This window comes from Carettochelys insculpta, chromosome 1 (assembly GCF_033958435.1).
Source record: "Carettochelys insculpta isolate YL-2023 chromosome 1, ASM3395843v1, whole genome shotgun sequence".
Taxonomy (NCBI): domain Eukaryota; kingdom Metazoa; phylum Chordata; order Testudines; family Carettochelyidae; genus Carettochelys; species Carettochelys insculpta.
In genome coordinates, this window is record NC_134137.1 from 202,306,946 (window position 1) to 202,319,544 (window position 12,599).

Consider the following 12,599-nt stretch of genomic DNA (forward strand, 5'->3'; position numbering starts at 1 on the left):
ATTTCCTTGATATTTAACCATTTTTGTTGCTCTCCTCTGGACTTTCTTCAATTTATTCACATATTTCTCTAAGGCTGTGTCTACACTAGCTCCCAACTTCAAAGGGAGCATGGTAAGTAGGGTGTTGGGAGATAACTAAATGAGGTGCTGTGGTGCATATGCAGCACTTCATTAAGCTAATTTTCCCTTGCGGCAATTTCAAAGTGGCAAACTTCGAAGTGCTGGCTCGCGTGTAGCTGTGGCTACCCTGCCAGTACTTCTAAGTGCCTGGGCTACTCCACAAAATTTTGAGGCTTAAAGGGACTTTGAAGTGGCCCAGGCCCTTGGAAGTAGTAGTGGGTTAGCCACGGCTGCACGCAAGCCGTCACTTCCAAGTTTGCCACTTCGAAGCTGCCGCAGGGGAGAATTAGCTTAATGAAGTGCTGCATATGCACTGCAGCACCTCACTAATAATCTCCTGACACCTTTCTTACCATGCTCCCTTCAAAGGTGGGAGCTAGTGTAGACACAGCCTAAGTGTGGTGCTCAGAACAGGACTTCAGATGAGAAGTAATTCTAGACTGAAAAGACCTCATGTGTTGCTGACAGCACTCATGCTAATACTTCTCAGAATGTGGTTCACTTTTTTTTTTTTTTTGGTAACAATCCTAAATAGTTGACTTGTATTAGTTTAAAATCCACTACAGCCCCCAGACACTTTTCTGCAGTATTCCTTCCTAGGAAATCATTTCCTGTTTTGTATTTGTGCAACATGTCATTCCTTCTTACATATCACGTTTTCCATTTTTTCTCATAAAATATCATCCTGTTAACTTAAAGCAATTTCTTCAGTTTGTTAGGTTCATTTTGAATGTAATCTCTCTGACATTATCCAAATCATGTATGAACCCAGGACAAATACCTGCAGGCCCTCACTAGTTATACCATTCTTGTTCAATTAAGAACCACAGAAGGCTTTTTAAATCACTCGTGTGCCCACCTTATAGCAGGTTCATTTAAGCTACATTTCCCTCATTAGCTTATGAAAAGGTCATGTGAGATAGTCAGATAAAGGCCTTACTAAATGAGATACAGCACATCTGCTGTTTTTCCCTTACCACAAGCTGGTTCATCTGTCAAAGGAAGATACGAGATTTGCTTGATATTGTTTATGACAAATCCACGCTGTTACTTATCACCTTGTTATCTTCTAAGGCCATGTCCGCACTAGAGGGTTTTGTGGACAAAACCCATGGAGCATCCAGATTACCAAGTGCTTTCTGTTGACCGTAAACTGGCAGATTGCAGCATTTTTGTCGACAGCTGCACATCACTCACCAAGAGGCATAAACACCTATGTCGACAGAGATCTGTCGATAAATGGCGAGTCTGGATGTTCTGGGCAGCCTTTGGTCGACAGAAAAGGCCTCCGGGGAGCTGAGCAGTTGCCCCAGGGGATACCCTGTCCACAGCAATCAGCACTTCATGGTTTCTGCTGCCAGCCCCTCTTAAAGCCACAGGGAGCCTGGGAAACCCTGTGCCAGGAGGCTGAAAGCATGGAAGCAGCAGGGCTACAGGCTGCAGTCTCCCACACCCTCACAGTCACATCAGAGCTGAGAGCCTCACAGATGGCTGAGCAGCAGGCGCTCCACGATCCCGCTGGGCCCTCAAGGGACCAGCTGGAGGTGTCCCAGGGCCACCCAGACGCAGGCACCCTTCTGGACTAGGACCAAGGTCCAGACCGTCTTGGACCTGTGAGGGTAGGAGGAGACCCTCCAAGACCTGAAAACCGCATGGCAGAATGCCCCCATCTGCACCAGGATGGCCACTGCCCTGGTGGAATGGGACCACCCCACAATCCATGGAGCAGGTCCAGGAGAAGGTGAAGGAACTTTACCAGGGCAACATCTGAGCCCAGGATGTCACCTAATGCTCCTGCCTCTATTACTGGGAGGTCTGCGACATCCTGGGTGGGACACATCCCCGCCCTGCTGCAGCATGGACATAGCACTTAAGGCCCCCCAACCGCAACCAGAGCACCAGTAGGTGAAGGAGCAGGCCTCTGAACCACAACCTCCAGCAGAGCTGGAGACAGATACAGCCTCAGAGGCCAGCAGCACCCTGGTCATCACACTGGAGCTGGTCCCTACCAGCCAGGCCACCTAGCATGCATCTTCAGAGCTGGGTGAGGGTCCCTCCAGCGAGCGCCCCAAGCGTCCTCCACCCGAGAGCATGGGAGGGGGGCACAGATGGGGCGTGCTGCAAGCATTGCGTGACTAGATCAGGTGGGACCTTGTGCTGTGGTCCCGGCCTGTGGAACCATGTGCAAGGTAGCCTGTGCCACCCGGACACAGCAGGCGGCCGGCCCCTGGGCACAGTGACCAGCCTGATGCTAGCCCCACAGGAGGCCAGATGAAACCTGGGAGGTTTCTCTGCCAGCACCTGCCATGTCTGGAAGCGGGCTAGCCACAAGTGTGTCGGTGTGACCCCAGACACACTGAGGAATGCGGCATCCAGCACGTGGGCATGCCCACAAGTGACAGGCAGCACCTGCTCTGACGGGCAGCGCTGTGAGCCACAGGGGTATGTGCGGGGGCAGGCCAAGGCCAGGCTGCTCCCAGCTCACCCACCAGCCATGTGGGGACCCCTCTGTGGCTGGAGATCCTCCTTGGCTGCTAGGCATCAAGTGAAGGTGGGGAGGCACTGCAGGCAGCCCAGTCTCAGAAGCGATGTGGAGTCCTGCGTGGCAGGTACCATTGTGCGGACCACACAAGCTCTGCTCCCAGAACATTCCCATCCCTTGGCCTGGGGAAGGGGATTGGTTGTTGCTCATGGTGGGTAGCAGGGCCTCACCATCTCTCCTCCTTGTCTTCCTCACAGTTGCACCTACACTGTCGGAAGGCCAGGCTAGCCCCTCCTCACTGCCAGGGCAAGCCCGCAGCTGGAGGAGCCATTGCTGTGTCTGGGAGGACCTCCAGAGGGACCACAATGCCCCCCTCTGGAGGATGACCGAGATCAGGGAACAGTGGGTATGGGATGACAGGGAGTAGAAGTTGTGGGCCTGGGACTACTCATTTCCTGCTTTGACACTGCCACCGGTGTCTGGTGGGACCCGATGGCCCAGCTGTCCACTCCCACTGCCCTCACTGCATTGCCTTCCCCCAGGCCCTGCCCCCACCAGCCATCCCACATGGTGTCCTGGACCTCCTGCAGTGGCAGAGGGCCTTGTCTGCCCCCTCTGCTCCACAGGTTCCCCAGGCCTGGGATCAGGAATAAATTCCCATGAATTTTTATTTCTCTTGGACTTGCTTCTCATGGGAATAATCATCCGAGTTTGCTAAAAATCTGCTTTCTAGAAGCCCATTGTCTTTATTCTAATGTTTTCCCAATGTATTCTACCATTCCTTAGAATCATGAACTGTCATTTTATGATCACTTTCACCCAACCGGTTTTCACCTTCAAATTCTCAAATGGTTCCTCTCTATATACCAAAATTAAATTTAGAACAGCGCCTCCCCTAGTCATTTTCTCCACCTTCTCTAAAAAACAGTTTCACTCAAGGCATTGAACTTGATGGATATTCTGTGCCATGTGGACAAGTATCAGAGAGGTAGCCAAGTTAGTCTGTATCTTCAAAAACAACAAGAGGTCCTGTGGCACCTTATAGACTAACAAATATTTTGCAGCATAAGCTTTCAGAGGCAAAGACCCACTTTGTCAGATGCATGAGTGGGGGAATTTCAGAGAAGGATTCAAAGAGGGAGTCTCAGTAAAGGAGAGGGCCAGAGCTGATAAGGTCTATTCAGTCAGGGTGGATGTGGCCCATTATCAGCAGTTAATGTGGAGTTGTGAACATCAAAAAAGGAGAAATCTAATCAGTTTAGTCAGGGGTGATGTAGCCCATTGTCAGTTGCTAATGTGGAGGTGTGAATATCAAGAGTGGAGAAACTGCTTTTGTAACCGGCCAACCACTCCCAGTCTCTGTTCAATCCTTGGTTGATGGAGTCAAATTTGCAAATGAATTGCAGCTCTGAAATTTCTCTTTACATTTTATTTTTGAAAATTTTTAGTTGTAGGACGGCTACTTTTAAATCTGTTACCGAGTGTCCAGGGAGACTGAAGTGTTCTCCCACAGGCGTTTGTATGTTACCGTTCCTGATGTCTATTTGTTCTTTTACGTAGAGACTGCCCAGTCTGGCCAATGTATATTGCAGTGGGGCATAGCTGGCGTATGATGGCATATGTTATATTAGTAGATATGAGTTATTTTAGCTGTGTCTACACGTGCACGCTACTTCGAAGTAGCGGCACTAACTTCGAAATAGCGCCCGTCGTGGCTACACGCATCGGGCGCTATTTCAAAGTCAACTTCAACGTTAGGCGGCGAGACGTCGAAGTCGCTAACCTCATGAGGGGATCGGAATAGCGCCCTACTTCGACGTTCAACTTCGAAGTAGGGACCGTGTAGACGATCCACGTCCCGCAACGTCGAAATTGCCGGGTCCTCCATGGCAGCCATCAGCTGGGGGGTTGAGAGATGCTCTCACTCCAGCCCCTGCGGGGCTCTATGGTCACCGTGGGCAGCAGCCCTTAGCCCAGGGCTTCTGGCTGCTGCTGCGGCAGCTGGGGATCCATGCTGCAGGCACAGGGTCTGCAACCAGTTGTAGGCTCTGTGTATCTTGTGTTGTTTAGTGCAACTGTGTCTGGGAGGGGCCCTTTAAGGGAGCGGCTTGCTGTTGAGTCCGCCCTGTGACCCTGTCTGCAGCTGTGCCTGGCACCCTTATTTCGATGTGTGCTACTTTGGCGTGTAGACGTTCCCTCGCAGCGCCTATTTCGATGTGGTGCCACGCAACGTCGAAGTTGAACATCGACGTTGCCAGCCCTGGAGGATGTGTAGACGTTACTCATCGAAATAAGCTATTTCGATGTAGGCTTCACGTGTAGACGTAGCCTTTCATAGCAAATGTAGTTCATTGAAATTCTCCACGTGCAAAGGACTATGTTTTGGATAACCGTGTTAGTTGTTTAAAAAAAACAACACAAAGCAACATCAAAAATCCTCATCCACTTCTTCATGGTTAAGATGTCTGTCATAGCTCTCTACCAGGACATCACCCTGGTTTATTACCTGTCTACAAAGGAAGTACCAGCCCTTCCTAGGCAACCAGGCCTGTGAAGTATGGAGGGTGCACATGCATCTCTACATGGCTGCTCAGCCAGCCAACTCCAAGCAGAGCCCCTAGGCAGGGTAAATAATTAAGTGAGCCTCTTCCACTCCTGCACCTCGAAGCACAGACCATTGGGGCAGGCCTTGGTGCTTATTAAGTGAATGGCCTCATTCTGGCACTCTGTATGACAAGTAAATGTCATTCTTTTTGGCCTTATTTTCAGAACTGCTAAGCAACTGCAAGCACACTTATCTTGCAGCTTATCAACTGGAACATTAAAGAGGTCATGATAATTACTCAAGACCAATGATTCTGGTGGAACTGAACATTTGTAACACCAGATGCTATACAGATAGGCTGGGTTTACACATTCCCCTTCCTTTCAAAAGGGACATGTTAATGAGCAGGTTCAAAATATGCTAATGAGGCGCTGCAATAAATATGCGGCACCTCATTAGCATAATGACAGCCGCAGCGATTTGAAAGTGCAGCTTTTCGAATCACGTGCCGCCCATGGAGACGGGACCTTCCGAAAGGACCTTCCCCAGTTTTCGAAAGCCCTTCTTTCTACCTGGTGATTGGAAGAAGGGCTTTTGAAAACTGGGGGGAGGGGTCCTTTCAGAAGGTCCCATCTCCACAGGCAGCGTGCGATTCGAAAAGCCGCACTTTCGAATCACCACAACTACTATTATGTTAATGAGGCGTTGCATATTCATTGCATCGCCTCATCAGCATATTTGAACCTGCACATTAACGTGCCCCTTTCGAAAGGAAGGGGAATGTGTAGACCCAGCCATGCTGTTTCTGTAGTCTCCAACGTACTGCTGTGCAATACTACTTTGGGACAACTTGTGCTATTTATGAATAGTTGCAGAAAATGCAAATCTCCTAACTCAGTGATATTACACTAAGGATATAATTGGTGTATGTGTTTATGTCCACTCTTGGCAAACCTGTGCAGATCTTATCTTGTTAAACAATAATTCTGTTTGCTTCCTCCAATCTCTTCACGGTCATATATATAGTATTTTGCATTTCTAATTTATACAATTTATGTTGTTTGTACTCTATATGGGAAAGAGAAACTAACAGCTTGACTAATGCATAAATGTGGTTCTATTTCACAGGGTGTAGAAACAGTAAGAATACTTTTGCAAGAAGTATGCCTCAATGAAATATAGATTTACTGGATTCTGTTTTAAAAGAGCTTTTGTGGCAGGAATAACACTTGCAGTGATAATCTGGAAAAATATAACCTGTCTGAAATCTTGGAGGAGAATACAAACAAGATGACAAACTCGATGTCTAAAGCTATGCTTCCATATCTGCTTACAGATAGAGGTTAAAACTGTGGTCAAAACTCCTGAGCAACTAACAGTTCCAATTTAATTCAATGGAACTCCTAAGTGCCTGTCAAACTGGACAATCAGGCTACCTATCTCGGTGCATTAACATTGAGTTGGCATTTATATTTAGGTACTGTTTGTTAAAAATTTGTTCTAAACATTACAAGCTAAATCCTAAAAGGTGCTAAGAGCCTACTGAGTTTTACTCAGAATAATAGACTTTAAGTCTAGAAAGTATCACCATAATCATCTAGTGTGACCATCTGCACATTGCAGGCACCAGAACTTCACCACCTGAACCACCATCACCTAAAACAGAACCATAACTTCTGGCTGACTTACTGAAACGGTCAAATGATGGTTTAAAGGTTTCAATTATAGAGAATCCACCATTTATTATTGTTCAGTCCACCAAGTGACCTGGACCCCATGCTTCAGAGGAAGGCAATAAAATAAACAAAACAGGGTCTCTGACAACATGACCTGGTGGAAAATTCTTTCCTGACCCTAAAGATGGTGATTTGTTAGATCCTGAGCATATGGGTGACACCCACAGCCAGACACCTGGGAGGAAATCCCTTCTAGTAACTCAGACCTCTCCCCAGCCATTGGAGACATCTGTTAACAGCAGTCATGGATGGGTTAGATGCCTTTGTAGGCAATCTTAGCATAACCTCTCCTTTATAAACTTTTTAAATTCAGTCTTGAAACAATTTACTTTTTGTTTTGTTTTGTTTTGTTTCACCCCCACTACTCCCCTGGCAAGCCTGTTCTAGAACTTCACTCCTCTGATGGCTAAAAACCTTTGTTTGTTTGCACACCTAACTTGCTCATAGCTAGTTTACATCTATTTGTCCATGGGCCAGCACTGATTCTTTAACATAAAGAACTCCTCTCCTTCCCTCTGATGTTTATCCCTCTAATGTATTTATAGACAGCAGTCATATCTCTCTTCATCAAAAAGCTCTTTATAAACTCACTTGAAATCACTGAGATGCACCTGTCCATTTACAGTATTGAAACCATGAGATCCATCATATCTTTACTATAAGTAACCAGCAATATCTTTTTTGTATATAATACTTCTGTATGGGATAAAAGTACACCTCCCACAAGGTGTGAGATACAGATTAACTACTTGTCAGTATATACCATAGATGGTCACAGCTACTGTAGCACACACAAATGAGGGGGGAGAAAGGGATTAAGAGATTTTAAAGGAAGACACTTTCCCATGGACCAACACAATGTGTTTTGCCTTTTAAAACATATAGGAGGCTTATTAGGTCTTGCTGCCAAAGTCTGGCTCACTGCGGTTTCAATAAAAACGAGCATAATTACATTAAAGCTGACAATAGCCTTAAAGCCAGATTCAAAAAAGTAGGGATACTTGAAAAAGGCCAAAGAGAAAATGTAAAATAATTTGTTTCCCTGAACCACCTGTCCTTGGTCTAGATTATTTCTACTGAAAAAGAGCCACTAAATGTACATCACAGACAAGATTTATCATCTGAGCAGAAAACATGGTGTTCCCACGGTTCTCAAAGAACAGCATGGTGACAGGCCTGGGGTGAGTGACTAGTCCCCTAGACTAGTGCCTTCGCATTCTGAATAATGGTAGATATTATAAATTATGATTGAGGTTGAGGGTTTAAATGATCTAGGAGTGACTTGATTTACATCACATGAGCTCTTAAGTCACTGAGGTCCTTCTATTAAAATTTCACCTGTTCTGCTTAAAATATAAACATAGAGATCCTGATTCACCAGTTTTGTGCCAGTGCAACTCTACTGAAATGCAGCCGTGAATTATGCCAAAAGGTATATTAGGCCTTACCAGTACACCTATGCCTGGGATGAAGAGCGTGCGCTGATTCTAAAATGTGTCATTAAAAACTCTGCACTATTAAGGAGAATAAATAATTGTAATGAGTTGCTAGTGCTGAGGGGCAGATTTAAAAGTATTGATGCATTACAGGTCACTAACTTTGTTTCAGAGCCTAAAGCTCCAGGCCTTATATAGGCAAAATGCACACTGAAATTAAGGACACTTTTGCATGAGAAGGGACTGCAGGATCAACTGTTGGGAAAGCAGGCCTCATCTATGTAGCAAAGTTTTTTGTTTTATTTTTAATATAATCTAAAGGTGAGTTTAAAATGACAGTGGTATAATCCCTATGTGGGCAAACATATTTTCAGTGTATGAGAGACTTTTTTCAGTTTAGCTCATGTCACTTAGAAAGGAACCCCTTCATATCTGGTAAAACTTTCTCATGTAGATAAAAATATTGGTTGCAAGCACACTAAACACAGCAGAAACTCCCTTTTTGTCCCTTTTTTATAATTTATATTAAATTACCTAACGGGGAAAAAAAAAGCTTTTGTACAATCTTTACAGCTGTGTAACCATTATTGTGCAGCTCCCTGATTCATTTTTACTTTATATCAAATGAATCAAAATATCTCAAACTATGATTGTCTACACGCACAGCATCTTTGACTGTGTATTGTATAATTTGCTACTTATATCTTGTCAAGTTACTGAACTGTGGCTAACTGAATACAAATGAAACCTGCAGTATGCATTTGAAATTGAATCTTCCAGATCATGAGTGTGCCCAAACCACTAGGCTATACAGTCTCTCTCTAGGTCAATTGCTATTCAAAAACTGTATACAAACTACCACAGGTTCAACAGCTTAAGTAAAGTGAGTTGTCATGGGATAAGAGGGAAGGATTGATGACTCATGGATTGATAACTGGTTAAAAGACAGGAAACAAAGGGTAAGAATAAATGGTCAGTTTTTAGAATGAAGAGAGGTAACTAGTTATGTCCCCCAAGGGTCTTTACTGGGACCAACCCTATTCCATATATTTATAAATGATCTGGAGAAAGAGGTAAACAGTGGGATGGCAAAATTTGCTGATGATACTAACCTGCTCAAGATACAGGCTGACCCTCTCTAGTCCAGCACCCTCTGGACCTGACCAGTGCCATACAAGAGAATTTGCTGAACCCCAGGAGGTCAGTATTGTCTAGCAGCATTTCCAACACTTCCTCTGCTTGCTGGGCTCTTAGAAGACATTTAGGGGTAAATTAGAGCTAAGTAACAGCACAGAACACTGAGAGCCAGGACTGGTGGCAGTAAACAAACTTTACTGGACCATGGGAAACTTGGCCACTCCCATGATAAGTGGACCTTCGGCTAACTAAACTCTTGCTTCATGTTGTCAGATGAGAGAGTGCTGGATTACAGAGGTTCAGCCTGTAGTTAAGAACAATGCAGAATGGGAAGAAATTCAAAAGGATCTCACAAAACTAGGGGCAACAAAATGACAAATGAATTATAATGTCAATAAATGCAAAGTAATGTACACTGGAAAATAATAATCCCTACTGCACATACAAAATAATGGGAACTGATTCTGCATTAAGCACTTTTGGGGTAATTGTGGAGAGTTTTCTGAAAACATCCACCAACGTGCTGCAGTAATAAAAAAAAAATCAAACAATGTGAGGAATCATTAAAAAAGGGGAAACAATAAGACAAAAATATCTTATTGCTTCTATATAAATCCATAGTACACTCACATCTTGAATAGCACATACAGATGTGGTCACCTCATCTCAAAAAAGATATATTGGCATTGGAAAGGTTCAGAAAAGGGCAACAAAAATATTAGGGGCTTAGGATGGCTTCCATATGAAGAAAGATTAAAATGACTGAGACTTTGCATCTCAGAAAATAGGAGGCTAAGGGGGGATATGATAGAGGTTTATAAAATCATGATAGGTATGGAGAAAGTGACAAAGGTAAAGTTACTTGTTTCCATGACATAAGAACTAGGGGTCACCAAGTGAAATGCATAGGTGGCAGGTTTAAAACAAAAGAAAGTTTTTCTTTGTACAGCACACAGTCAACCTGTGGAACTCCTTGCCAGAGTATGTTGTGAAGACCATGACTTCACCAGAGTTTAAAAGAGAACTAGATGAATTCATGGAGGTTAGGTCCATCAATACTTATCAGCTAGGATAGGTAGAATTGGTGTTCATATCCACTGTTTGTCAGAGACCGGAAACAGATGACATAAGAAGGATCACTCAATGATTTCCTGTTGTTTATTGTCTCCAGGGCATCTGACATTGGCAACCATCAGAAGACAGGGTACTGGACTAGCTGGACCTTTGGTCTGACCCATTATGGCTATTCTTATTTTCTTATGTTCTTAACAGGAGAGACTGAGACCACTCCACACCAGCATCTCTCAGAGCCTACTGGCTAGGACACTCTCCTGCAGTGGGGAAGATCCAGGCTCAGAGCCTCTCTCTACGTCAGGCAACTGGGGAGAATAGAACCAACGCACATCCACAGGTGTACCAGTGTTGCTGGATTAAAAGTCATAAAATGTAACCAGTTCCTTTTTTGTGAATAGTGCCTTCATCCTAAGTGGCCAAAAAGTGACCAGAATACTTTGACACACACATTCAGTATTTCCGACTCATTTTAGGTTGACCAAAAATTCACTTTTTAGTGAATAAACTATTTGTCTGAACAATGTTTCTCAGCTCTATATCTCATCATCAACCATGGGCTCAGCACCCATTGGTGTCTGATGTCTCTTTCAATATTTTCTTCCATTTTTCTCTGTTCAGTGTGGAGTGGCTTAGTTTCTGTAAACTAGCTCTGCACCAATCTACTATGTCGTCTACCCATTCTCTGTGAGGTCTGCCTCTCCTATTCAAACCCTCCATTATGCCGTATAACCGGGTCTTGATTTTTCATTCATCATTCATTCTCCAGACATGCCCGAATACCGGTAACTTGCATTGTAGAACCTTCTGCAGTAGGTTCTCTTTCAGCTGTATCTTCCTATATCATTCCTCATGGGTAACCTTCTTCATCCGTCCTGTTCTCAGGATCTTTCCAGAACAACTCCTCTTGAATGCTAATATTCTTCTCTTTGAATCTTTCATTATCACCCATGTCACACATCTGTACAACATTCTGCTGAATACACGGTTTAAAGATGTTCAGCTTCATTCCTAAGCTAATCACTTTGCTTTTCCAGATCTTATCTGTTGCCATCAGACTTGCTCTTGCTTTTACTATTCTAGTTGCTATTTCCCTTTTACAGCCTAGATCATGATATGTTGCTCCCCAGATATGTGAACTTCTCTATGTTCTCTAGTTCAATCCCATCTACGCTAACCTCCCTTCCTATTTCTTTATCTCCAAATACCATTGTTTTTGTTTTATCAGGTTCATAATCAGTCTGTACTGCTTCCCTCCCTCATTAAGCACATGTACCATTTTTGCTAGCTTCTCCTCATGTTCCTCAATGACAGCTGTGAACCTCAAGTTGTTAATTCTTACTTCATGCACAGATATCCCTTCTACCTCTTCTGTGATCTTGTCCAATCGCTCTCTCTAGATGCATGATGAAGATACTCTGGGATATCGGATCTCCTTGTCTTGTACCCTCTACTCATTCTAAACCAACTTCCCAACTCTCCACACATTCTCACCACTGGCTCTGCATTGCCACTGATGTCCTTCAACAGCTGTATCAGTCTGCTACCTACTCCATATGACTCTAAAACCGCCCAAGTCACTTTATGATCTATACTGTCAAATACCTTCTGAAAAATCAACTAAGCAAATGTAGACGTTCTTGTTCTTTCAATCGAGTTTTCTTCACTACCAACCTTAGTGCCAATATCTGTTGTACGGTACTTCTATCTTTCCTGAACCCTGCTTGCTCATCCACTAGATGGTTTTTATATCTGCAGTCTTAGCGTCTCCATGAGCACCTTGCCTAGATGACTCGTTAGGGCAATCATTCTGTAGTTCTTGTGGTTCAATGCACTTCCTTTCTTGTGTACTGCCACTAGCACAGATCTTTTCCATTCCTTAGGTGCCTTCCCTTCTTTTCATGCTATGTTACATAGTCAGTGTATTTCTTGAATCATGCTTTCTCCACCCTATTTAATCATCCCTCCTGTGATCTTATTTCCAGGGCTCTTGTCATTCTTTAGTCATTTCACTGCTCTTTCTACTTCCTCCTTTGAAATATCAGTCTCACTCTTGACACTCAGCAAAGATA